This window comes from Grammomys surdaster, unplaced genomic scaffold (assembly GCF_004785775.1).
Source record: "Grammomys surdaster isolate TR1022 unplaced genomic scaffold, NIH_TR_1.0 126153, whole genome shotgun sequence".
Lineage (NCBI taxonomy): Eukaryota > Metazoa > Chordata > Mammalia > Rodentia > Muridae > Grammomys > Grammomys surdaster.
Genome location: NW_021620961.1, coordinates 807,680 through 813,917, shown reverse-complemented (window position 1 = coordinate 813,917; position 6,238 = coordinate 807,680).

Below are 6,238 nucleotides of genomic sequence, written 5' to 3'. Positions count from 1 at the left end.
GAGTCATCCAGGAGCCACTGCACTCAGAGCAGCTGGAGCCACTGCACTCAGAGCAGCTGAAACTGAATCCTGAGTCATCGAGGACCCACTGCACTCAGAGCAGAAGGATTTCCAGATCCAAGAGGTGGCCTGAGTCCCAGGAGTTATTCCACCCAGGAGATTAGGAGCATAAGACCACAGAGACCTCTGGACTCTGAGGAGCTCTGCAATAAGCAAGATAACTGGAAATACAGACTCCAGTTTTACACAGTGAGGGCAGGTACCACTAGAGTTAACCAGATGGCGAAAGGCAAGCGCAAGAACATAAGCAACGGAAACCAAAGTTTCTTGGCATCATCAGTGCCCAATTCTCCCAATATAGCAAGCCCTGAACACCCCATCACACCTGAAAAGCAGGATTCAGAATTAAAATCACTTCTCATGATGATGATAGAGGATTATAAGAAGGAATTAAGTAACTCCCTTAAAGAAATACAGGAGAGTACAAGTAAACAGATAGAAGCCCTTAAAGAGGAATCACAGAAATCCCTTAAAGAAATGGAAGAAAACACAAAGAAGGAATTAAACAAAAACATTCAGGACCTGAAACTAGAAATAGAAACAATAAAGAAAGTTCAAAGGGAGACAACCATGGAGATAGAAAACCTAAGAAAGAGATCAGGAGTCACAGACGCAAGCATCACCAACCGAATACAAGAGATAGAAGAGAGAATCTCAAATGCAGAAGATACGGTGGAAAATATTGACACAGTTGTCAAAGAAAATGCAAAACGCAAAAAACTCCTAACTCAAAACATCCAGGAAATCCAGGACACAATGAGAAGACCAAACCTAAGGATAATAGGTATAGATGAGAATGAAGATTCTCAACTTAAAGGGCCAGTAAATATCTTCAACAAAATTATTGAGGAAAACTTCCCTAACCTAAAGAACAAGATGCCCATAAACATACAAGAAGCCTACAGAACACCAAATAGACTAGACCAGAAAAGAAATACCTCCCGTCACATAATAATCAAAACATCAGATGCACAAAACAAAGAAAAAATACTAAAAGCAGTAAGGGAAAAAGGTCAAGTAACATATAAAGGCAGACCTATAAGAATTACACCAGACTTCTCACCAGAGACTATAAAAGCCAGAAGAGCCTGGACTGACATCATACAGACACTAAGAGAACACAATTGCCAGCCCAGATTACTATACCCAGCAAAACTCTCAATCACTATAGATGGTGAAACCAAGATATTCCATGACAAAACCAAATTTGCACAATATCTTCCCACAAACCCAGCACTTCAAAGGATAATTGATGGAAAATGCCAACACAAGGAGGGAAACTACAACCTAGGAAAAGCAAGTAAGTAATCTTCCAACAACCCCCAAAAAAGATACAAACATAACTTTACCTCTAATAAAAAAAATAACAGGAAGCAACAATCATTTTTCCTTAATATCTCTTAACATCAATGGTCTCAATTCCCCAATAAAAAGACGCAGACTATCAGACTGGATACACAAACAAGACCCAGAATTTTGCTGCATACAAGAAACGCACCTCAGTGACAAAGACAGACACTACCTCAGAATAAAAGGGTGGAAAACAATTTTTCAAGCCAATGGTCCCAAGAAACAAGCTGGAGTAGCCATTCTAATATCAAATAAAATCGACTTTCATCCAAAATTAATCAAAAAAGATAAGGAAGGACACTTCATACTCATCAAAGGAAAAATCTACCAAGGTGAACTCTCAATTCTGAACATCTATGCTCCAAATGCAAGGGCACCTACATACATAAAAGAAACTTTACTAAAGCTCAAAACACACATTACACCTCACACAATAATAGTGGGGGATTTCAACACCCCATTGTCAGCAATGGACAGATCATGGAAACAGAAACTAAACAGAGACACTTTGAAATTAACAGAAGTTATGAACCAAATGGACTTAACAGACATCTATAGAACATTTCATCCTAAAACAAAAGAATATACCTTTTTCTCAGCACCTCATGGTACCTTCTCCAAAATAGACCATATAATTGGTCACAAAACAAGCCTCTACAGATACAAAAAGATTGAAATAATCCCTTGCATCTTATCAGATCACCACGGACTAAGACTGGTCTTTAATAATGACAAAAACAATGGAAAACCCACGTACACATGGAAACTGAACAACTCTCTACTCAATGATGACTTGGTCAAGGAAGAAATAAAGAAAGAAATAAAAGACTTTTTAGAATTCAATGAAAATGAGGACACATCATACCAAAACTTGTGGGACTCCATGAAGGCAGTGCTAAGAGGAAAGCTCATAGCTCTAAGTGCCTACCAAAAGAAACTGGAAAGAGCACACACTAACAAGTTGACTGCACAACTAAAAGCTCTAGAACAAAAAGAAGCAAATACACCCAGGAGGAGTAGAAGGCAGGAAATAATCAAACTCAGGGCTGAAATCAACCAAATAGAAACAGAAAGAACAATACAAAATATCAATAAAACCAGGAGTTGGTTCTTTGAGAAAATCAACAAGATAGATAAACCCTTAGCCAGATTAACCAGAGGGCACAGAGACAGTATCCAAATTAATAAAATCAGAACTGAAAAGGGAGACATAACAACAGAAACTGAAGAAATTCAAAAAATCATCAGATCCTACTACAAAGGCCTATACTCAACAAAACTGGAAAACCTGGATGAAATGGACAATTTCCTAGACAGATACCAGGTACCGAAGTTAAACCAGGAGCAGATAAACCATCTAAATAGTCCCATAACCCCTCAGGAAATAGCAGCAGTCATCAAAAGCCTCCCCACTAAAAAAAGCCCAGGACCAGATGGTTTTAGTGCTGAATTCTATCAGACCTTCAAGGAAGACCTAATACCAATTCTCTTCAAACTATTCCACAAAATAGAGACAGAAGGAACACTACCCAATTCGTTCTATGAAGCTACAATTACACTCATACCCAAACCCCACAAGGACCCGACAAAGAAAGAGAACTTCAGACCAATCTCCCTTATGAACATCGATGCAAAAATACTCAATAAAATTCTAGCAAACCGAATCCAAGACCACATCAAAACAATCATCCATCATGATCAAGTAGGTTTTATCCCAGGAATGCAGGGATGGTTCAATATTCGGAAATCCATCAATGTAATCCACTATATAAACAAACTTAAAGAAAAAAACCACATGATCATCTCACTAGATGCTGAGAAAGCATTTGACAAAATTCAACATCCCTTCATGATAAAAGTCTTGGAAAGATCAGGAATTCAAGGCCCCTACCTAAACATAGTAAAAGCAATTTACAGCAAACCAGTAGCCAACATCAAGCTAAATGGAGAGAAACTTGAAGCAATCCCACTAAGATCAGGGACTAGACAAGGTTGCCCACTCTCCCCCTACCTATTCAATATAGTACTGGAAGTCTTAGCCAGAGCAATTAGACAGCAAAAAGAAGTCAAAGGGATACAAATAGGAAAGGAAGAAGTCAAAATATCGCTATTTGCAGATGATATGTTAGTATACTTAAGTGACCCCCAAACTTCCACCAGAGAACTCCTAAACCTGATAAACAACTTCAGCAAAGTGGCTGGTTATAAAATCAACTCAAACAAATCAGTAGCCTTCCTCTACATGAAAGATAAACAGACTGAAAAAGAAATTAGGGAAATGACACCCTTCACAATAGTTGCAAATAATATAAAATACCTTGGTGTGAATCTAACCAAGCAAGTGAAAGACCTGTATGACAAGAACTTCAAGTCTCTGAAGAAAGAAATTGAAGAAGAGCTCAGAAGATGGAAAGATCTCCCATGCTCATGGATTGGCAGGATTAATATAATAAAAATGGCCATCTTGCCAAAAGCAATCTACAGATTCAATGCAATCCCCATTAAAATCCCAACTCAATTCTTCACAGAGTTAGAAAAGGAAATTCTCAAATTCATATGGAATAACAAAAAACCCAGGATAGCGAAAACTATTCTCAACAATAAAAGAACTTCTGGAGGAATTACCATCCCTGACCTCAAGCTGTACTACAGAGCAATAGTGATAAAAACTACCTGGTATTGGTACAGAGACAGGCAGGAAGATCAATGGAATAGAATTGAAGACCCAGAAATGAACCCACACTCCTATGGTCACTTGATCTTTGACAAAGGAGCTAAAACTGTCCAGTGGAAAAAGGACAGCATTTTCAACAAATGGTGCTGGTTCAACTGGAAGACAACATGTAGAAGAATGAAAATTGATCCATTCTTATCTCCTTGTACAAAGCTCAAGTCTATGTGGATAAAGGACCTCCACATAAAACCAGATACACTGAAACTAATAGAAGAGAAGGTGGGGAAAAGCCTCGAATACTTGGGCACAGGGGAAAAGTTCCTGAACAGAACTCCAATGGCATATGCTCTAAGATCGAGAATTGACAAATGGGACTTCATAAAATTGCAAAGTTTCTGTAAGGCAAAGGACACTGTCAATAGGACAAAACGACAACCAACAAATTGGGAAAAGATCTTTACCAATCCTTCATCTGATAGAGGGCTAATATCCAATATATACAAAGAACTCAAGAAATTAGACTCCAGACAACCAAATTACCCTATTAAAAAATGGGGTATAGAGCTTAACAAAGAATTTTCAACGGAAGAAACTCGAATGGCCGAGAAGCATCTAAAGAAATGTTCAGCATCCTTAGTCGTCAGGGAAATGCAAATCAAAACAACCCTGAGATTCCATCTCACACCAGTCAGAATGGCTAAGATTAAAAACTCAGGTGATAGTAGATGCTGGCGAGGGTGTGGAGAAAGAGGAACACTCCTCCATTGTTGGTGGGACTGCAAGATGGTGCAACCACTTTGGAAATCAGTCTGGCGGTTCCTCAGAAAATTGGACATAGCATTACCTGAGGATCCAGCTATACCACTCCTAGGCATATACCCAGAAGATGCTCGAACATATAACAAGGACATATGCTCAACTATGTTCATAGCAGCCTTATTTATAATAGCCAGGAGCTGGAAAGAACCCAGATGTCCTTCAACTGAGGAATGGATTCAAAAAATGTGGTATATTTACACAATGGAGTATTACTCAGCTATTAAAAACAATGAATTCGAGAGGTTCCTAGGTAAATGGATGGAACTAGAAATTATCATCCTGAGTGAGGTAAGCCAATCACAAAAGAAGACACATGGTATTCACTCACTGATTATTGGATATTAGCCTAGAACCTTGAAATGCCCAAGATGCAACTCACAGGCCACATGAAGCCCATAAAGAAGGAAGACCAAGTGAGGGTGATTCGGTCCTTCTTAGAAGGAGCAACAAAATACTCAAGGGAGCAAATATGGAGACAAAGTGAGGGACAGAAACTGAAGGAGGGGCCGTCTCAAGACCACCCCACCTGAGTATCTATCCCATGTGCAATCACCAAAGGTAGATGCTGATGTGGAAGACAGGAAGTGCATGCTGATAAGAGCCTGATATGGATATCTCCTCAGAGGCCTTCAAGAGTCAGACATATTCAGAGGCAGATGCTCACAACTAGCCATTGAACTGATCATGGGGTTCTCAATGGAGGAGTTAGAGTGAAGACTGAAGGAGCTGAAAGGGTTTGTGGCACCATGAGGAGAGCAACAATACCAACCAACCACAGCTCCCAGGGTCTAAACCACCAGCCTGGGAGCACTTAGGGGGGGATCCAGGGCTTCAGCTGAATATGTAAAAGTGGAGGGCCCTGCTGGGCATAGGTGGAAGAAGAGAACCTTGACCTCATGAAGGCTGGATGCCCCAGGGGGTGGGAATTTTGAGGGTGGGGAGGTGGGAGTGGGGGGGGTGTAGATAGAGGTTACATCCACAGAGAAGAAGGAGGAGGGGCGAGGGGATTGGAGGTTCCGAGGGGGTGGTGGGGGATGGGGTAAGGGGACAACATAGGAAATGTAAATAAATCATCCAATAAAAAAAAAAAAACAAAAAAAAAAAAAAAAAAAAAACGGAATAAAAAAAAAAAAAATTAAAAAAAAAAAAAAAATTCAAAACAGAACAACTAAAAGAAAATCAAAAAGACAAAAGAAAATAACAAAGATGAACACACAAAAAAAACCTGGACTCTGTGTTGTGTTTGCCAACTATTCATTGAACATGGATCCTCAGCCAGAGCTTGATTGATATACTTAATAACACTCTGTTGGAGGAAACTGTCTTCCCTTTCAG